Below are 21,463 nucleotides of genomic sequence, written 5' to 3'. Positions count from 1 at the left end.
CGCAGATGTTGACAGTGTGCAGTTACGTGAGGCCCCCTTTCCAGCCCAGGGCACAGACATATCACGCTGCTGCAGAGGGGCTGGCGTTTGCTCCTTAGTCAGTGTGGGGCTGTGGGTTACTGAGTTGTTTCCTCCAGACACACTCTCAGGGGGGGTAGGATGCGCGTCCTGCAAAGTGAAAAGAGGAAAACTGAGGCAGAGGAGGGTGGGTGGTTCTTATTCTGCATCCCCTGGACTGAAAACCAGGAGACTGGATCCAGAGCCAAGCTCCATTCATTCGTTCCTCATATGTGTATTAAACACGTACTGCAGGCCAGGCACCGCCCTAAATACTGGTAAATGGTCTCTTCCCGGCGTCCACCCAAAGCATCCTGAGCCTGTTTCTTTGTCAAGGGATACAGGGGTGAGGATGCACTACAGAGTGATCTGCTGGGCGATTGTAAACTCAACAAGGCAAAGTGACATGGTTGCTGTGGAGCTCAAATGACTCACTGATTGACTGTTGAGCCAGACAGTGCCCTAAGTGCTGGAAATGCAGAGATGACTAAAAAGAAGCTCCCAGCCTCCAGGCTAGTGGATAGATAGATGGTCCTGAGCCCGAGGGATGCAGAATGAGAACCATCCCCTCCTCTGCCTTAGCTTTCCTCCTGCCTTCACTTAACAGAACCCAGCATCCTGCCTCCCCTGAGAGAGTGACCTGAGCAAGACGCTTAAGCCTCAGCCCCACTTGAGTAACGAACAACCGCCAGCCCTCTCTGGTGGCATGGACACCTGTCCTTGTGTGTTTAGCTGTGTGCCCTCAATGGGTGCACCTGTGTCCCTGCTCTCCTGGAGTGGTGGTAGATGTGACCTTCCCAGATGAATCTTGGAGGGCTCCCCACCAGCGGCCAGGCCCCAGTTCTTGGCTGACATTCTTCCTGGCTTGGCTAGGGAGGGAGGGTAGCGATTGGAGACGGCACTGCTGTTCCTCAGCTCCTCTCAGTTTGCCCAAAAGTTTCCTCACAGAGCATAATTGCTGAGTGTTCTATATTTGTCAGCATTCCTTCATGAAACTGAGAAAAATAACATTTCAGAAGGAGCTGGACAGTTAGCTCCACATTGCTTGATTCTGTTGAATACAGATTCTGCAAAAGCAGAAACAAATCAAGAAACGATTAGGTACAAAGTAATATTTGAAAATGTTTCTCTTGTAATACTTCTATTTCCAAAATAGTTTAATATCTTTATTTTATTTCTAAATAGGTTGATGTGGGTCTGCTAACTCTTCCTTCTCAGAAAGGACTAAATCTTTATTCCAGACACGTATATAGAACCCTACAATGTCCTTTCTTTTGTGAGAAGATGTTGATAATTAACAGTAGCTGTTTTTTAAAAATCCTCACTTAGCAAAATAAATGCTGGCAACTCTATGTTTGCTCCATATTCTTATTGAAATTACACTGGATTCCAAAGTCTATGTAAACTTGAAGTTACCAAGTTTTAACCACTGTTAAAAAATAAGCGTGGACTAAATTCATTTAGTGTTTTAATTCAATCAACAAGGTTTGTCTGGTTTGTTGGGGTTTTTTGGTTTTTTTAAAATATTCATTCATTTATTTATTTATTTGGCTGCTGCGGATCTTAGTTGTGGCACGTGGGATATTTGTTGCCATGTGCAGGATCTTTAGTTGCAGCACGCAGTCTCTAATCGCGTGAGGCATGTGGAATCTAGTGCCCTGACTAGGGATTGAACCTGGGCCCGCTGCATTGGGAGCATGGAGTCCTAGCCACTGGACCACCAGGGAAGTCCCTCAATCAACAAGGTTTTGAACATCTACCCTACTTTTTTTTAAAAAACAAGAATATGGAGCTAGAACTTTTGTGGAGCTTACAATTTAGTGAGACATGTAGACATAAATTACAAAGTAATTCCATGAAGGTGAGGATTTTGAAAAAAGCAGAGGGGCTGTGGGAGCTTATTATGCCAAGAGAAGCCAGACTTCCGAGTAAAACTTGAGAGCCAAATGGCCAGCACAAAGCAAGGCCCAGCAGTCAGGGAGACCATGGACCTAGAACTTGGCTTCTAGCATGGAGCACGCACGTTCAGTAGTACCCTGACTAGTTTTTTGTTCAGGACCATGAGGAAGAAATGAAAGTCGAGGCTAAGGGGAAGTTTCTTAATGTTCTGTACCACCTCCTTTTGGGAGCCAGTGTGGTCTGGTGATTCTCGCATATAATTTGCACCATAACCAGATATGATCTCGGGCAAGTTATGTAACTGCTCGTGATAGGAGTGATAGCAGTGCCTACCCCGAGGGGCTTCATGAAGATTAAATGAGAGGATTTTGTGGACCTGGTAAGACCTATAAATGTTATCTGCCATTTCCTACTGCGAGAAGGACCTAAAGGACGCAGCCAATATATTTGGGTTAGATATTAAAAAGGACTTCCGGATTAGAAGCTAGTGAAATCCTCGATTATGTACTGAAGTCATGGCAACCAAGAGACCTGAAGGCAAAAAGCAAGCCATAAACTCTCTTTGGTTAATTGATCGTGGCTCCAAAAGAGACAAGGGCTGTGTGCAATACTTCTCAAGGATCTCTTCCAGCCAACAGGTTCCTGGAATGCATTCTAGTCTTGGCCTTACGGCAGGTTTCTAAGACTACAGTAGTGATGTCCGCTGCTATTGAGAACCCTGGGAACAGCTCAGCTCCAGCGTCCAGCCTTATAAATCTGATAAAAATAGGAGCTGAAACACCATCCTGGAGTTGCTATTTTTAAAAGCGTCTGAGATGCTGGATTAGGTTTATTTCTTCCTCAAACAGCATCTTGCTGTTCCTTCTCCTGGTGGGCAGGATGTTAACGTGGCACATATGAGGGACAGGAGCCAAAAGCCTGTGAGGCACATGTGTCAAGGGCTCCACGCCTCCTACCCACACCCTTGCCGGCCAGGGAGGAGCCACAAGCCCAGGGCCTCCCAGCTCCAGATGCACCTGCCCCTCCCAGCCCTTTGCTCCTCTGTCTCCCTCTGCTCCTTAGAGAGAAAAAGAGGCCCCCCCTGGTCGCCCCAGCAGAGCAGTGTCCGCCCCTTCCTCCACAGCAGAGACAGGACCTGAGAGGTAAAGGGGGCGCTGAGGAGGTGGGGATGGAGGCAGCATGGCTCGGAAGGGAACCAGGACCCAGACCGCTGATCCTCAGGGTGTCTTGACACGCCATGGGCACAGCTGGCCTCTGACAGGAAGAGTTTTAGGAGCCGAAGCCCCACGTGCCCCACCACATTGCCTCTTGCTAAGCAACTCCCAGCGCCTTGCAGATGGACAAGCAGGGCAGTGGAGCTGGGAGGAGCTCCAGGTGAAAAGTGCCAGAATTGCTTTCCTCCTGTCCCAGAGATGATATGGGTGCTAGGCAGCCAGCTAGGCATCTGGCTGTGCCGCTAAGAAACTGGACGGAGAAAAAGGTCATGAGTAAGCACACGTGGCCTAAGGGGAGGAGTGCGGATTTCAGTTAGCTTCTGGGCACCCGGTAACCAGGCCTGGGATAAGCTGGGGCAGGGGGAAGGAAGATCTGAATACAGCTTATTGGTTAGAGGAGGGGTTCCATGTACATGATATTAGCACATACTTATACATACCACACCTTCTACTGTCAGAGCACATTTATATCCACTGCCTAATTTCATAGCAACAATAGTCCTTTGAATACGCACAGTTATTTCCATTTTTTTTCTAGTAAGAAAATTAAAGCTATTTAGTGACTGAGGCAGAGTTGGAAATCAGGTCTCCAAAAGTTGGCCCTTCCGTTCTGTTTTCCCACAGAGCGAAGTTTACATGGTTCATAACAAGAACTGCCAACTGTGTTTAGATCTAGTTCATTGAAGAGTCTGCAAAGTTTAGAAGCTGGGCTGGTTCTCAGTTCAGCTCTGCCAGACTCACCTAGTCGCTCTGGGTGATTGCTTACTCTCTTTGGGCCAGTTTTCCCACCTGTGTGCACCAAGGAGGCTATTCCCTCTTCCTCTAGCCTCGCTCCAGGCAGGGACTTTAGTCACCGGGCCAGATCTGGAGCTAATACACAATAAACATTTGTTGGATGAATGCTTGATTGACAAAGCCAAAGGCACCATTCAAGCATAATTAAGTTAGACACTGGTGAAATGCAGGAAAAACCTCCGCCTTCGCAAGGTGGGATTTAGGATGGAGAGCCACCAGTGGAAGCACTTGAAGCCCTCTCTCTTCACCCTGCCGCCTCCACTTTGCTCATGAAGGGTAGCGCCTCCTCTGTTATCTGTTCTCAGTGGATAAACCCCCCAGTTTTGGCTGAAGCAAGCCTTGCGCTGCTGGCATTTCTGTGAACCCCCTCTGTCAGTTTCTCATACACTTAGTCACATCCTGTCCTAACTTATTTTTGAGTGGGAGTCCACCGTGAGCCTTTTTGGTGAGCTTCCTTGGGGGGTGGGGTGGGGGCGTGATGTGTGTCTTACATTTTTCCCTGGATCCCTGGAGCCCCAAGGCTGTTCAGGCTGTTCATACTGAGGGCTCGATAAATGCCGTGCACCTGTGAAAGAGTGTCTCAGGGACTGGGCATTTTCCTGCGGGTGATTTCTGGACTGTTCTTTGGCCCGGGTAGTTCCCAGGTTTGATTGGGGTAGGTGGGCCCCAGGAACCAGGGTAAGGGCTTGATGGGGTTTCCCCTGGAGACGGGCTGCCTGGCGTCTTCAGTAAGGAACAGCAACTGAAGCTTTCTCAAGGCTAAGATAGGGTGTGCATAGAGGGTGCATAGGGAGCAGTTTGGGGGCAGCAGGTCCACACTAGGGCAGAGGGAGGGCCCAGGTCTCCGTCCAGGGCACCTGGCCGCTGTGCATGGGGCGTGGCGTTGGCCCTCCCTCTTCTGTGCCTCACTTTGCCGAGTAGGGGAAGGACATGGTTCACCGCGTGGGAGGGCGGAGAACCCTTTGTTGGGTCTCATTGTTTCCAGGAGGGTGTGCAGAGGCTGCGTTGGGCACATCCATCCTGGTGCCAGTCACAGGCTGCGCCCGCCACAACTCTACCCTCACCCCACCAGCCTCCCCTCCCGCCCCTCCGCGCCTGCCTGGTCGGTCGACCCCTCCGCGCCCCTCGCTCCCGGCCCCTGCCCTCTCCGCCGGCCTCCGCGGCTCCCGCACCCGTCCCAAGCCGCCGGCATCAGCCCCGCCCGCAAGCAAGATCGCCCCAGCCCTCCCTCTTCCTCCACCCCGCCCTTCCTCCTCCAGCCCGCCCGCTCCCCAGTCGGCTCCCCGGCCGTGTGCGCAAGCGTGTCCGGCCCCTTCTCCGCCCCGCGCCCGGGCCCGGGCCCGGGCCCCCGCCTCCTGGCAGGCGGACTTGCCCGCTCCCAGGCCGGCCCCGCGCCCGGGACAGGGACCGGGCCGTGCGGAGCCGCCGCGCCAGCGCCGTGCCTCCAGCCCGTGCGCCTAGCGGATCGGAGCTGCTTGCAGAACTGTCCTGCCCCGCCCCGCGCCACCCGCGAGGGTGAGTACGCGGCGGCCGGTCCCCTTGGGGCCTGCGAGGGAGGGAGGGGAGCGCCTCCGGGTCCCGGCTGCCGGTTCCCCGCCCGGCGCCGCTGCCGGGGAGGTGGTCGGGCCCGGCACGTGGGCGCCGCGCGGGGCCGGGGCCGGGTGGGGCGGCCACAGCCCTGGGATCCTTTGCCCTGGACCAGATTTTCGCGGGAAGCAGATTCTCTTTGCTCCCTGAGAGTGAGCAAACAGGACGGTCCTCTTCCCTGGAAAGTTTCTAGCCCCCACCCCTGCGCATCCTCTGAGCCATGGTTTCTCCCCACAACCACCCCAAGTCCGGAAGATACGTGGGCTGGCCTGGCTGCAGGTGACAGGTTCTGCAGGGTCCGTCTGTGTGCAGGAGACCCAAGGTCGCCAAGCAGAGCCCAAAGGTGGGGGTTGCTAGCTGCAGGCTGGCCGTACCCGAGACACCAGTTAACTTTGAGGGCATCTTTGGGCCTAGGCCACTGTGCCACAGAGCTGCTTGGCTGGTGGGCAGTGGGGAAAGATGGGGTTGGGGTGAAGGTGGCGTCCAGCTGGGGGCAGAATCCCTGGGCTCAGCTGTCTGTGCTGGGTGCCCCCCTGGCGCCCCTGCTGGCTGGGACCTCCCGGGCAGCCCAGAGCTGCCAACATGTCTGCCAGCACTGCCCCCTCCATTCCCAGTCCTGGGGGAGGCTCCATCTGGGCATCTGAGGCCTGATCCACTGCTGGTGCTTCCTCTGTCCCGCACACTGGGTCCTGAGTGACTGGGGAGGGGGCTCCTGCCGGAGGCTGGGGCTATAGGCACTGTCCGGGTGCTCAGCTGTGCCCGTCTGACCTCATGACCACCCACAGGCTGGCACCCCCACGCGCTTCTCAGGGAAGCCTGTGCTTTCCACCGCTGGGGGGAGGCACAGTGTGCAAGCCAAGTTCAGGCAGACTTATTCTTTGCGGAACCTTGGGAACGGGCCTGGTACGGCTAGGGTGTCACCAGAGGCACAAACCAATACGGCTCTCTCCTGAGCTGTGCTGTGCCGCCCGCCTCCTCCAGGCCCCGTGCTGAGTACTGTGGAAGGTGCCTGCACAGAGGCGGAGGTATGTGAGTGTTTGCTGTTAGCAACGGTTCTCCCACACTCTCCAAAGTTCTCCAAACTCTCCAAAGCTGCCCCATAATTCTGGGGGGGGGGGGGGGTGGTGCCTGGGAGGCGCCAGCTGTTTGGGTTTGAGAAATTAACTTCTGTGGCTTTTTCTCTTTGCTGGGAGCTAATCTGCAAATACCCCCTGCCCAAGCCGAGGTGGCCCAGGTCCCTCTGGCCTGTTCCCGGCTCTGCTCGCGTCTCCACTGCGAGTGCCCTTCGTGCGCCGTCCCTCAGCATCCGTGTGCTGGGTGGGAGATCTGAGTCTGTCCCCTGGGCCCTGGGTCTCCCTTCCAGCAGCTGGGGGAGAGCCCGGAGTCGGGGCCTTCCCCCCAGAGTCCAGGTCGTCAGGGGTTAGGAGGGGAGGGGAGACAGAAGGAGGAGTTAGGAGAGCAGTGCGGGAGCCTCTTGCTTGGACTGTGGGCTGAGAGGCATCTGAGGCTTGCAAGCGGGCTGCTGCTCGTGGCCACAGGGCCCCTTGCCTGGCAGTGGAGGCCCAGGCCCAGGAAGCCCTCGGCATCTGCTGGACCGTCTTCCCTTCCCTCCCTCACCCCCTTCCCTACCCAGAGCAGTGACTCACTCTCCACTCCTCAGAAACACACTTCTTTGGCCCCTCCACCCTCCTAGCCCTTTTAGATTCCCAGGATCCAGTGTTCTGGGTAGAACCGAGAGAATCTGCTCCTTTCAGAATTATAACAAATCCTGGAAAGCCCCGCCCCCTGCCAGCAACTACCTTCACCCGCTGGAGCAGAGAGGCCAGACCTCCCTTCCTGTGCCCCGACTTAACCTGTGGTCATCTGTGGTTTACCCACACTGGCCTGGATTCTGCCCTGCACTGGGTGTCCACCCAGGCCCTATCTGGGCACGTTCTCTGGGTGAATTCCTCCTCGCAGAGCGGCTCAAATGTTTGCCCCTGCCGTCATGGGGAAGGGTCCCTCCACTTCAGAATAATATGAAATGGTCCCAGCCCACAGGGTGGCGGTGGGGGAAGCTCCAGCCTCCTGAAAGGACCCTTCACATCAGTGTCCCAGAGGGTCCCAGAGTCTGAGGGCCAGACCCACAGACTGTGACCAAGGCAGCCACTGGAACCCAGCTGAGTTTCCAGGCCCTGGGGGTTGGACCCTGGGCACTAGGGAACAGGGCAGTTGGTGGGAGGGGCTCCCCAAAAGCATGCAGGGCCTGCCCCTCCCTCCTGACGCCTCAGCTGCCCTGGGGTTACACGTTTCCCTGTAGGAACTATCTGGCTTCTCACGCCTCTCGACCTCAGGTCCTCCTTCCTTCTCAACTCTTGTCCTCGACCTGAAACTTTTGGTTTCCTTGAGGAAATGACTGGGGTGGGCAGGTGTGGGCACCTGTAGTCATTAATTCCCCCCCCTCGTTTGTCACCCCTTCCCAGAGGCACTCAGCACTTCTACATGAGTGTTCCCAGTGCCTCCTGCAGGGGCTGCTGGCCGCCTCTGGCCTCAGGTTCACTCCTGACTTCTACCACGTTCCCAGTGCTCGCACGCGCGCGCGCGCGCACGCGCACGTGTGTGTGTGTGCGCGTGTGTGTGTGTGTGCGCGCGCACGCGCGCGCGCGTGTGTGTGTGTGTGTGTGTGTGTGTGTGTGTGTGTGAATGAGTGAGTGACACTCTTTATGGAGTGGATGGAGGAAGTGGTCAAGTGTAGCTACAAGTGGGATCGGCTGTATGTGATGCCTGGGCCCCAGCCAGGTGCCATGGGCCTCCGACTGACCCCTCTGAGGCCGGCAGGCGGTGAACTCTGCCCGGGGCTTCACTGGGTTGGTTGCTCTTCAGAATGAGGAAGGCCATCCCGAACTGCAGGTTTTCTTTTAGTCTTGGCCCCTTGCCTGGGACCAGGAGACCTACAGCCAGGTGACTGCCCTATCTCTGCCACCCCACCCCCCGCAAAGCCACCCTGCAGAGAGATGATGTGACTGCTCTAGAATCTGAAGCCCTGGCTTCTGCCCTGAGCCCAGCAGGGAGGAGGGTGCTGAGGGGGTGGGGGGTGGGGGTGGGGATGCCCCCTGGGCATCGAGAGTAAGGAAGGCCTGGCCGTAGGATGGTCCCTTCTGCCTACCTGCATCTTCACTCCAAAGCCTGAGTGGGTCATGGGCTCCAGGATCTTGCTTTCCTGTGGGGGGGTGAAGGGCCTGGCTGCTAGAAAGAGGACAGGGAGCAGTTTGCAGAGTGCTGGGCTAGCGCACCGCTGTTTCTCCTTTGGGTACAAACGCTCCTGGACCAGGTTGCAGGTTCCAGGGCCTTCAGTGATGCTCCTGTGTCCATGGTCTGCCCTGGGTCCTCTGGCCGTGCAGCCACTGCAAATACCTGTTCTTATAGTAAAAAGGGATTTAACAAATAACAAAAGTAGTTACGATTTATCTATCAAGCACTTATTAAAAGCCTGGCCCAATACACCTTAAAAAAAGTAAAAAAAGAAGCTGTGCTATCCACTTATTTACATCACTTCACGTAAGCTCATATGACCCTTTCATTAAGCCCATTTGTAAACGAAGACATGGAAGAGGCTCGGGAAGATTAAACCACTTGGCCAAGGTCACAAAGCTCCTAAGCAGCTGAACTGGGACTCCATAGCGAGGCTTGTTTCCAAAACTGCACTTTTCAGCCCAGTTCTCTACTGCTCCCCAAGCTCATCTTACCCTGCCCTGTGATCCATGAAGAAGGTGAGGCTCAGAGGTGTGAAAGGGTTTGCTCAAGGCCACAGGCCTAGGCCTTGGTGACAAAGGGGAACACAGCCTTCCTGATTCACAGCTCAGAGCTCCGTGCGGCCCTGAACCCCACATCTGCCCTGGCGGGTCCTGGTTCCCATCCCCTGCCTCTCTTAGCTGGGCAGGGCCAGCTTCTGCTTCCTCCCTCCCCGCTGAGGCCCCTCCCAGCCCCTGCCAGCCCCCACCTCTCCCGCTTTCCCGCCGGTAATTGCTTCCATCTGGCCTGCCCGCCGGCTCCTATTCCTTGAAAATGCGGCTCCCGACTCCCCGGCTGGCTGCCGCCCACAAGGCTACAAGGCCTCATCCAGCAACCACGGCACACGTGGGCAAGGGGAGGGCTCCTTCGGGGATCTGAGCACGGAGACCTGGCCAAGGTGACTGCTCCCAGCCTCTGGCATCCCCAGATTTCTGCCAGGCCACAGTACCTTTGCTCTGAGGCTGCCCTGGACCCTGGCCTGGCCTGGCTGAAGCCCAGAGAGGCTCTTCAAAGGCCTGCTTCCCCTCTGCTCCTTAGAGGTCGCTCAGATCAGGAGGAGGGAGGCCTGGTTGGAAGGGATGGCAGGAGAGAAGTGGGGGCCAGCAGGGGCCTGCCCTGGGAACCCACTGCTTGAAGGTCACGGGAGGAGAGCAAAGCAGGGGGCGGTTGGTGGCAGAAACTGAGGGACCGGGAGCTCCGGGCAGGTGACAGTGGAGCTGGCTCATTTCCTTTGGTTCCAAGCAATTGACTCAGAATCAGCAAAACTAGAGATGAAGCTTCATATCGTGTCGTGATAAAAAATAAAACTTGCACATTTAACGGTACGTTCAGCGCTCTGTGGACCCCCTTGCCTAGGCTGGGCAGGGAGGGACCCAGGGTCCTCCGTGTGGCCACCTGGAGATGCAGGAGCAGGCCTGTGCCAGTGGAGGGGGCAAGTGCCCTATCGCTGAAGGTGTTCGAGCTCGGACCCGTGACCTGGACAGGGACGGTGCAGAGGAGGTGCGGTCGTTGGAGGGGCATGCTTGTGGTGTGGAGCAGGTTTGAAAACTTCCGAGGCATTTTCCTCCCTGGCTCCTTAGGGTTTTCGTGTGAGCTCCAGGGGCCCGTCGTGCTCGTTGCCGTGTTCGCCCTGCCCGCAGTGATGTGTCACAGATCATAAGTGCTCAGTAAGTACTTGTTTGATGAACAGATGGAGGATGTAGACTGGACGTGACATTGTCTTCACTGTGCCCCTGCTTTGCTTCCTCCTTTCCTTGGGGCGAAGGGAGAAGCGTTTCCCTTTTGACAGCGGAGCGGTTTGGGGGCCCAGCGTGGCAGCCTGTTCAGACACGGGGAGGCAGGCAGGAGCCCTGCAGGGGGTGGGGGGTGGGCAGGGATCGGCCTCCCAGCAGGCCAGACCCCCCAGCTCCCCCATGCTAGGGCCAGCTGGTCCCGTTCCCGCCCCCGTTCCCCGCCACAGCCCCAGCTTCCAGGTCCTGCACGGAGCGGTCCTTAACCTCCCCTCCTGCCTGATGTCAGTGCTCCCCTTATTCGGGCCCAAGAAGAGAACCCTGGGGATGAAACCCTCTGGGGTCGTCATCTCAGAAGTGAGCGCGCAGGAGAGGGGTTCGCCCCCGTTCTTGCTTCGAGCCAAACCACTCCACTCATTCCTTCTACATGTGGGGTTTCCACGTAAACTTTCATTTGAAAGTGGGACAGAGGGTGTCTTGGCTTAAAAACCTTTTTATTTGAAAACCCCCACTGGGCGCCAGCCGGACTGTTCTTACTTCCCCAGATGTGTGTTCTCAGCTCCCCGCCTCTGCTCCCACTGTCCCTGATGGGGGCTTGGGCACAGCTGGCAGTCCCCTTCCTAGACTGCAGGTGTCCTTCAGCACCCAGCTCAAGCCTGTTCTGAGGCTTCTCTGACGGCCCTGCACACTTGGCACTTCCCCCTGCACCCCCCCCCCCCCCCACGTCCCAACCCGTGACATCACCCAGAGGGGCTCAGATGGGTTGGGGAGGGCAGGGCTGCACAGCCTTGGGCCCAACACGGAGCCTCGGTTTCTCTTCTGAGAAACTAGCACTTCTGAACGAGAGTGCATTTCAGATAACGTCCCAGCACCTGGGGTCCAGCTCTGTAAATGGTGGCAGATGGGCTTTCTGTGATTCAGGGTGGGGCCCCAGAGACTGCAAAGTGCCTTCCTTTGGGGCCAGGAAGCCGGGCAGGTGGCCTTTGTCTTCTCTGTCTGCTCCCAGCCATGTGACCTTGGGCAGGTCTGGGGCTCTGTTTCTCCATCAGCACATCTGACGACTGGGCTCACAGTGTCCGCCGCAGCGCAGCTGGTGGGATGGATCATGGAGCACAGGTGATAGACACTGGGGACCTGGAGGCAGCCTCAGAGGTCCCAGCTGATGTTAGACTGTCAGGCAGGACCTGCGACCTGCTGACTCCCCATAACATCCTTGGCACTCGGTGCTGCGCTGGCACATGGTACCCTTTGTTTCCTTTTGCAAAGGAGGGAGCTGAGACTCAAAAAAGTAACTTGCTGTTCAAGGTCACAGAGCGACTCTCCCCGAAAGGTCACAGGGGCTGCCTCTTCTGTGCTCCATCCCACACCTGCCCCCATCTCTCCTTTCTCCGAGGTCCTGGTTTATCCTGCAGGTTCCAATGATCTGGGATTGCTGAGGCTGAAACCCCTGGGGCGTGGCCGATGGTGGGACTGGGTGGGCTGGGACCAGTGCTCTGGAAACGCCCCCTCCCTGTCCTGCTCCTCCTGGACCGGCTGAGAGGCTGTGTGTGTGTGGGGGAGGGGGGGCTGCTGGAAGCATCCTCGCAGGCTGTGTGGGCCCTTCTCTCCGCACCACCCCCTTCTCCTCTTGTCCCTTCTTTGGTCCTTTTCCTCGTTCTCTTCTTTTTCTGATCCCCCCTGCCTTCCTTCCCTTCTCCTTCAGATTTCTCCCACCTCCTTCTCCAGCCATCCTTCTTCCTTCATCTCTGCCCCCTCTTCTCTCCTGTGTCCCTCTGCCCCTGCCCCACCCCAGGCCTCAGCATCCATGCTGTCCTGCCTTCGGGCGAGTGCCCTGCAGGCCGGGGAAGTTCAGGAGCGCCTCTACGTGGCAGCCCCGGCATTTTCGAGCAAGATGGCTTGTCCGGCAGTTGAGTTTGTTGAAGGGACAGGGCCTGCCCCAAGTGCGGATGCTGTGATCTTAAGCTCAGCTTCCTGGGCCCTCACCTGCCTCCTTGGACATCTTCCTGGGCGGGAAGGCAGGATCTCATCCTGGAGCCAGAGGGCCTCCAAAGAGCTGGCTGGTGGAGCTTCTCTGGCCTCTGACTTCTGCCCTGCACCCTCCTCTCTCCAGAGGTACCTGCTGGGATGGAGGAGGCTGGTCAGAGCAGGAAGATTTCTGCTCAGATGTCTTCCAGGTGAGCACACACAGCATGTGCGTGTGTGTGTGCGTGTGTGCACACACATGGATGAGTGTGTGCATGGGTTGTGTGGCAGAGAGAACGCGGGCCTGCATCCACATGTGAACAAGAATGGGGTGCACTGGTGTGGGTCTGGGCTCCCTTCCAGGCCTTCACTGTGCAGCTCTGCTCCTAGCCCAGAGCTCTCCCCTCTGGGCTTTGGGGCCCTGGCCTTGCGCTGAGGCTTTGCTCTGTCTTGGGGGCCAGCTGGTCCCCTGCTGCGGTCCCACGCGGTGGCGACTGATCCCTGGCCACCCATTCAGCTGCCTGGGGGCCCTGGGGCCAGCGTCTGCCCTCCACCTCCCAAAATGGACGCGTGTGGGGGCTTCCTGCCTGGCGTCTCACCCCTGCCAAGGCGGAGGGAATGGAGAACAGCTGCGCTGGCCCATCCCGGCTCCGTATGGATTTGGTTGGACAACAAAGCTCCCTCTGTGTGTTCTCAGGCCCCTTACATAACCGAGGCGGGGGAGGCAGGCAGGAGGAGTCGGAGATGGGGACAAGGAGACACCAGGATGGGGCGGCTGGAAAGGGGACAGGGACTGGGAGGAGCGTGGAGGCGGGTGAGAGAGAGACCCACCATTGAGAAGGAAGGCACGTGGCCAGAGGGAGGAGGAAGAGGGTTTGGCTTGACCTTGTGGTTCTGCTTCCTGCCTCTCAGGGTGGGAAGGAGATCCGTTTCCAGGTCCTCTGACCTTGTCCTGTGGATGCCTTGCCTTCCTTTCTGGAGCCCCACCTGTCAGCCCTGGACCTGAAGAGGAGGGCGCTGCAGGGCCTATGCAGGGGGGAGTGAGGCCAGAGGGGGCTGGACACGGGGCCTGAGAGGCATCCTTACCCCACCCTGTAACTGGTCACATTCCCTAAAGATGGGAATCCGTCTCCCCGTCCCTCCTCCCAGCCCCGGACCTGGGCCAGAAGCCCCTCCAGCTACGCTCTTGAGGGGCACGGATCCTGTTGGGCGGCCCCAGGCCTCCCAGCTCCTCACCCAGCCCCCACCTGGGGCCTCCCCTGCTCCAGACCCTCGGCCACTTCAGAGGCCCTGTGGCCCTGTGCCCCGCATACCACCTCCCTCGATAATCAGACACTGTCTCCTCCCGGTCACCGTCCCCGCGGCTGTCCAAATAGAGCGAGAAGAAAATGTTCTCTTTCCGGAACAGCTGGACTGACAGGCCGGGAGGGCCAGGTGAGCTGGCCAGGCTTGGGTGTGTTCCTGGGGGTGGGAGGCGCCCTGTCCCAGGACCCTGACCCTCATAGCCCCTAGGCAGGAGGAAGAGCTCTCGGAAGAAGCCAAGAGGACGGCTGGGGCCTTGGGCCTCGCACCTTCAGATGGGGCCGGGGCCCCGCGGTGGCTCGTCTCCTGGGCCTTCTCCGGGTCCACGCCTCCCCTGTGCCTCAGTTTCTCCGAGTCTGCTTCTGGCGCCAGGCTTCCTCGGAAAGTGCCCCGGATGCGATCTGGCCCTGAGCGTGGTGCCTGCGCCCAGGCCGCAGTGGACTCACAGCGCCTGCCCTTCCAGCCTGAGCACAAGGACAGCGCCTGAAAGGGCAGAGAGGAGGAGCTGCTGGCAAAGCCCAGGCTCTTCCTGGGTGTGAGTGACGGAGAGCCCAGGGTTCTGGCTCTTGGCTTGACCCCCAGCACGGCCACTGATAAGATTTAGGGTGCTCCCCCAGGGACATCCTGTAGGACCCCGGGCCAGCATCTCTGGGGAGAAGGGGTGTGGGCGAGGCCCAAAGTGGCCGAGCAAGCCCAAGACTCTGGAATCCTCCGTCCCCAGGCCCCGACTGCCCCAGGCTTGCCCTCCTCCACCTCCCCCAGGACTGGGTGCCAGGATGAGTCTGGAATCGCTGTTGCCTCAGGACTTGAGCCCGAAAGGGCTTGAACTGGGCAGGAGGTGGGTGGGGAGGGCCTAAGAGTTTCCTGGATTTGTTTGTGGGAAGATCAAGATTAGGTGCAGGTGCAGAGAGGCTGGGACAGGCCAGGAGGATGGTGAGTGAGCGCTGGGTGTTGGCGGGAATGCCCTCCACTGGGGCAGCGGCCTCTGCCCTGTGCCTGACCTCGGCCACAGGCTGCCCCAGGACATGCCCCTGCCCTCCCGGGGACACCTTTACAGGAATGTGTATCTTCCTCCTTTGCTTTCCTGTAGCCCCCCTCCCTGACAGCCCACCTTCCCAGGTACCTCTGAGCACAGTGGGGGTGGGGCTCCCTTCCTGGGGGCTGGGCTTGGCCGCCCTGGAGCCAGGAGCCTAGGGCTTCCCTTTACACAACTTTTGGAGATGAAGAGATCCCCAGAGGGCTGGCTCAGCCACTCCCGGCTCCTCCCGAAGCCCAGGCTCCCTGGCTGACAGCCCAAGGGACCTGCAAGCTGACAAACAAACTCCGCTGGAGCCAGAGCTGAAGTTGAAGGAACCTGGTGGGCAGTGCCCCCCTCGAAGGATGGGGGAAGACAGCACCCTGGCAGAGGGGACCCAGCAGGCCCCAGAAGCTGTACGTTGGGGGTGGGAGTGGGGCCGGCAGGGAGGAGGAGGAAGGAAGAGAGGGGGTGTGTGTGTGTGTGTGTGTGTGTGTGTGTGTGTGTGTGTGTGTGTGTGTAGGGGTCATGTTCCTGTGTGTTCCCAGCATTTATTCTGGGGTACGCTTCTGTGTTTGAACAGGGATTTGTGTGTTTGTGCTCAGAGATGTGTTTGTAGGTTTTCGACACGGAGGGTCTGAGTGGACCAGAGCAGAGTTGGCCTGAGAAGGGGCTCACGTTGTCTTCTGGGTGCCTCCTGGCTCTGGGGTGTGGATGGGGCTGTGGGTGCTCAGATCTGTTTCCAGTGCATGGGCCCCTGGCAAGGGAGGCCTTGGGTCATCTCAGATGACCTGAGCATCAGCCAGCAGTCCCATCTGCCAGCAGTCCCACCTGCTCTGCCCTGCCCCTGCCCCTACCTCAGGGGGACCATGGCTCCGTCTGGAGTGTCTGCACCTTCCCCATCTTCCCCGGCAACACCTAGAATGCTAGCCGCCCCTCCCCTTCCCTCATTGGTACCTTTACTTTGAGGAGAGTTGTATATACAGCTGGTTGGTGGAACAGTCTTACTGATGTGAAACTACCTCAAAAGGGTCTCTCTTATCAGCTTCTCTATTCCCAGGGGACAGGCTAATGCAGGAAGTGGATGTCGTTTTCCTCCTTCACAGTTTCATTTCTCTTCTAGAGACCCCACCCCCGGGCTGTGGTACGCACCCCCCCACCAGCATGCACAGCCCTCCTCTTTTGCTCTAATCCCACCCACAGCAACTCTGACCCCATTGAGCTCCTAATAGAAATTCAGGCGTGGACTGAACTTTGCCCTATCCTGTCCCTGTTGGGAGTCTTTTGGGGTACTGGCTCCGGAGAGGCGACATCATGCTGGAAGTGGGTGCTGCTTCTGGAGCTGCTGTGGGAGGAGGTGCAGCTCCGGGAGGGGGCCCCTCAGCCCTGGCTGGGTGTCTGTGGCCACGCCCTTCTCTAGGAGGGGCTGTACCTGGAAAGGGAGAGAGGCTTCTCCACTGAGGCCTCGAAGGCACCTCTGAGCCTGGCTAGTAGGCGGGGTCCACGTTTAGTGCAGGCAGAGTCCCGGTGGCAGTGCCTCCCCGCCCCCTGGGCAGCGGTGTGTGTCCCGTGCAGTGTGTGCCGTGGCCCCAACGGCCAGGAGGAGAGGTGAGTGCGGTCATGGTTGTGGTTGTGGTGGCAGGTGGGAGCTGTGGACCCTCCGCGTGCCAGGCTGGGGCAGACCTGGAGTGGAGAGGGGCTGCCCCACACTGGGGGAGGCGCAGACCAGGAATCATAGGTGCCAGGGGCTGAGTGCTTGCTCTGGGCCCAGCCGGTACTAAGGCTGTGGGCTTTCAATCCTGGGATATATTCTGAGGCTCCCACACCTCCCAGAACTTGTTCTTGCTGCTCCTGTTTCACAGATGGGAAATCTGAGGTCCAAGAGATGTAGGAGCTTGTCTAGATCGACCCCAGACAGCTCACTCCAGTTCCTGGGTGCCAGAGAGTGCAGAGCTTCTGAACAGTTCAGACTGCTTGAATTCTTTATTTCTGGAGACCCCAGGACGCTTAATGTATCTCTCTGTGCCTCAGTTTCCTCATCTATAAATCAGAATAAAAGAGGACAACCACATAGAGTATTTTAAAAATTAGATTATTCACAAAAGCTGCTGAACAGCCCCAGGGATCTTTAAAAAATGAATCCAGGGTGTTGCTCCTCTGGTGACTTCCCCTGGGTCCTTGAATAATGTCCAGGCTCTGGGTGGCCCGTGACGTCCTGTGCCACCCGGCCAGCGGGCCTCCCTGGCACCACCACTGGCCCTTCCTGTCTCCGGTCACTTTGGACTTGTTTCTGCTACTTACACCTGACAAGCCTCAGGGTCTTTGCTCTTCTGTCGGGCTGGAACCTCCAGCCCCCCACAGCCCCCCTCTTTCCATGGCCACCCCTCACTTAGGTCTGAGGTCAAGAGCCAGCCCCTCTGGAACCTACTGATGTTCCATCCCAAGGCTCTGGCCCATCTCTCGCTGCTCCACTACCCTGTGCTGTTGGCCTGACCGTGTGTCTCACCGGCACATTTTCTTATTCATCTCTGTGGTTGTCAGCTGTCCCCCACCAGCTGTACACTCCAGGAGCACAGGCCTGTTACCTTGTTTCCTGCTGCAGCTCAGTGCCCGAGGCAGTGCCCTGGGTGCAGCAGGCCTGCAGTCCCTGTCAGCTCCTGTTTCTTCTGTACTGCCCGGCCTCACCGTGTCCCTGGAGGCCTCAGGACCCCAACCTGCCTTAGGACAGGGCTCTTCTTGCTGACAAGCCCTTCTGAGGAGCATGCAGGGGCCAGGGAGGGGTTCCCTCAGCTCTGTTGGCCCCACACAGGATTAGTCCTCAAGGTGACCTTACTTACAATCTCGCCCAGCTGCCTGAGGTTTAGGACGTGGGTACTGATGGGCCAAAGGTGGCAGGGGCTATTTCCCTGGAAACAGTTTCTGCTATTAAAAAGGGTGGCTCTGAGTTCGGAGGAAATGACACATGGAAAGGTAAATATAGATGGGGTGACTTTGCAAGTTTTCCCAGGGCAACCCCCCACCCCTGGTCATTATGTACCCAGAGCTCTGCTCTGGTCAGTTTATAAATTGGCAAGGATTCCCAAGGAGGGTTAAATTGCTCTGCTAGAAATGATAAAGGCTCTAATATAAAGCCCATACAGAAAGCAGAATGAATGACGTCTGCAATCAGACACAGCCCTGCGTGAGGGCAGAGGTTTGACAAGCCCAAGAAGGGCTGGATTTCAGCCCACTCCCCACCCAGGCCTAGCCGTGCACACCCAGTGGGCATAGCTGTGCCTGGCAGCCCTGTCCACAGAGTGGAACACAAGGAGAGACAAAATGGCCCGTGTCCACTGGATCCATGAGAGGGAAAGACGAAGTGTGTTCTGGAGTCTGAGACCAGCTGCTTCTACTCTCCATGGTAACAACCTTAGAGCTCCTCTTACCTGGCATACCCAGCCACCCTAGGAGGAAGTGCCCTGTTTTTATCTCCATTTGATGCAACAGAAAACTTGAGATCCAGAGAGGTGACTTGTCCAACACTTGTGCAGCCAGTAAGTGGTCGACCTGGAGTTCAGGTCTGGGTATGTGAGACTTCAGTTTACATTCCTTATTTTATTTGCCTCTTCTTTTTTCTTTTTGGCAAAATTTTAGTTGAAAGTGTATCACACTTACCTGTTAAAAAAATTAAACATAATAATGGTATATGATATAAAGGTCTTTCTCCCATTATAGACCCCTGCCCCCTTAGTTTCTTCAGCATCCTTTGAATAATCTGTTTCTATAGAGACATATCCACATACGCGTGTAAGTGTTTTGTTCAAAGGGCATTGAAGATACACAGAACACTGCTTTCCACCTGCCTTTTTAGAGTTTCATCATGTGCTTGGGGGATCATCTGGTGACAACGTGCATATATTTGCATCCTCTTTTTCACAGCTGCATAACGTTCCGTTCGTTGTTTGTGTGGTGATGCTTCTACAACCGGTCCTTGTAGATTTTCGGTAGAATTTCAAGTCATTTACATCTTTCGCTGTCACAAATAGTGCTGTCTGTAAAGATTGTGACAGACCATGAACACATATGAGACTTTTCTGTAGAATACACGTCTAGCAATAGAATTCCCAGGCTAAGGGGATTTCAACAGATTGCCAAGTCACTTCCAAAAATGTCACCCCGATCCACTCCTGATCCAAGAGAGGGCCTGTTTCCCCACCTCCTCCAGCACCTTGGGCTCTCAGGCCTCTAGAGCTTTGCTGTTAAGATCAGTGAAGGCTGAGTCTTTCCTCTGTGCCATTATATTAGGCACTGTAAACTGCTCATTCATGTCCTTTGTGCATCTCTCTGTTTGATTTGTTGACTTGTTTCCTTATTGACTTGCATGAGCACGTTACAGGCTAAGGGGATTCATTGGTCTGATACATGTATGTTGCAGAGGTACTTTTCCTGGTTTGTCATTTGTCTTTTAACAGTTCATTCTCTCTCTCTCGCTCCCCCTCCTCCCTCCCCCTCTGCTTCTTAAATCTTAATGTTGTTGAATTTATCTTATCTTTTATAGCTTCTGACTTTTTGTCTTAAAATCTGTACTCCTTCTTCTCAATATAAAAATATTTCAAAATATAAAAGATAATAGAATCCCTTGTGACAGCTAGATTTACAGATGCTAATGTTTTCGCATATTATGTCTGACTTTTTAAAAGAAATAAAATATTAGAAGAATAGAACTAAGCCCTGTCCCCCCCAATCCATCCCAATCTACTTGATCTCTTCCTAGAATGCAATAGTCATCAAGAATTAGGTGATTCCTCCACTGCTGGGCATATACCCAGAGAACGCCATCATTCAAAAAGACACATGCACTCCAATGTTCATTGCAGCACTATTTACAATAGCCAGGACATGGAAGCAACCTAAATGTCCATCAACAGATGAATGGATAAAGAAGATGTGGTACATATATACAATGGAATATTACTCAGCTGTAAAAACCAATGAAACTGGGACATTTGTAGAGACATGGGTGGACCCAGAGACTGTCATACAGAGTGAAGTGAGTCAGAAAGAGAAAAACAAATATCGTATATTAACACATATATGCAGACTATAGAAAAATGGTACAAATCAACCGGTTTGCAAGGCAGAAATAGAGACACAGGTGTAGAGAACAAACATGGACGCCAAGTGGGGAAAGCGGGGAGGGTTGGGGGGGAATGAATTAGGAGATTGGGATACCAAATTGTATACTCTAAATACGTGCAGTTTATTGTCTGTTAACTGTATCTCAATAAAAGTTCTTAAAAAAAATTCTTTTAGCTCACACACTCTGTATATATAGTCTTGTTTTGTGTGTTTTTAAAGTTAGAGATCATACTATATGTATCTTTTTACAGCTTTTTAAAAAACTTAAACATCAGATTTCTCCTAATAGACCCATATAATTTCTTCAGTTTGAATGACTGTGTAGTATTCAGCTGTGTGATGATACACAGTTTATTCAGCCATCCCTCCACTCTTGGTCATTTAAGATGTTTCCATTCTTCGGCTGTTGCCACAGTGCTGCAATAAACATCCGTAGTGTGTGTACACAGACAAAGGCCATTACTCTGGGCTATACCTGGACGTGGAATTGCCAGATCGCAGAGTATGAACACCTTCAGCCTTACTGGATACTATGAATTGCTCTTCTAAGCCTTTATGTCAATGGACTCCTACCAGCAATGTGCAAGAAGTGATATTCGGTTTTAGTCTGTGTTCCCTGGTCACTTAGTGACTTTTCATGTTTATTAGGTGTGTGGGTTTAAGCTGTGAATTGCCTTTTCCTGTCCTTTGCATTATTCTCTTTGCTTTCTTGGTCTTTTTTTTAAATTGATTAGAAGGATTACTGCTACTTCCAGGTATTTGTTGACAATATGCCTTCTCTGACTTGTCTAAGGCTGGAACTCTTCACCATGCACCACTGCCTCTGCCTGTGGCTGAGTAGCTTTGTAAGGATCTGTTCTGCAAAGGGGGCACCGCGCAGGAGAGAGGTCTGATCAGGGCCCTAGGCACATTCTCTAGGAGGTGCTGTACCCGGAAAGGGAGAGTGGCTTCTCTGGTGAAGCCTCATCTCTCCTCCATCCCATGCTCCTCCGCACCCCAGCAACGCACCCCTGAGCCTGACTAGTGTGTGGGATCCGCGTTTAGTGCCGGCAGAGTCTAGATGGCAGTCCCCTCTCACCAGGCAGCTGCGTGTGTCCCGAGCAGCTGTGTGTTTCCCGTGCAGCTGTGTGTTTCCCGTGCAGCTGTGTGTCTCCTGTGCAGCGTGTGCAGTGGACACAGTAGCTGGGAGGAGAGGTGAGTGTGGTCATGGTTGTGGTTGTGGTGGCAGGTGGGAGCTGTGAACCCTCCCCGTGCCAGGCTGGGGCAGATCTGGAGTGGAGAGGGGCTGCCACACACTGGGGGAGGCCCAGACCGTTAGTCACCTTCAGCGTCCAGGGCCTGAGTGCTTGCTCTGGGCCCGGCCGGTACCAAGGCTGCGGGCTTTCAGTCCTGGGATATGTTTTGAGGGTCCCACACCTCCCAGAACTTGCTATTCCCATTTCACAGATGAGAAATCTGAGGCCCAAGAGATGTAGGACCTTGTCCAGGGACAGCCTGCCCATGACCACAGAGGC

At 55.6% G+C, this 21,463-nt stretch overlaps 1 protein-coding gene across 2 annotated transcripts in view; it reads left to right on the top strand.

Moving 5' to 3' along the window:
* The first annotated feature begins 5,347 nt into the window (after nucleotides 1–5,347).
* The window catches only part of ST3GAL4 (ST3 beta-galactoside alpha-2,3-sialyltransferase 4), a 34,146-nt gene continuing 18,030 nt past the window's right edge, over nucleotides 5,348–21,463 (top strand). The window contains exon 1 of one of the 2 annotated variants that reach the window (XM_057750386.1): nucleotides 5,348–5,480. The gene's annotated coding sequence lies outside the window, so the exon portion shown is untranslated. Of the gene's footprint in view, nucleotides 5,481–12,707; nucleotides 12,727–21,463 lie in introns of those variants that run through there. The other variant, XM_057750388.1, reaches the window with a different exon arrangement.

Source organism: Hippopotamus amphibius, chromosome 9 (assembly GCF_030028045.1).
Source record: "Hippopotamus amphibius kiboko isolate mHipAmp2 chromosome 9, mHipAmp2.hap2, whole genome shotgun sequence".
Classification (NCBI taxonomy): domain Eukaryota; kingdom Metazoa; phylum Chordata; class Mammalia; order Artiodactyla; family Hippopotamidae; genus Hippopotamus; species Hippopotamus amphibius.
Note: the sequence above shows the minus strand (reverse complement) of the source record. Positions and strands in the feature narration are given on the sequence as shown.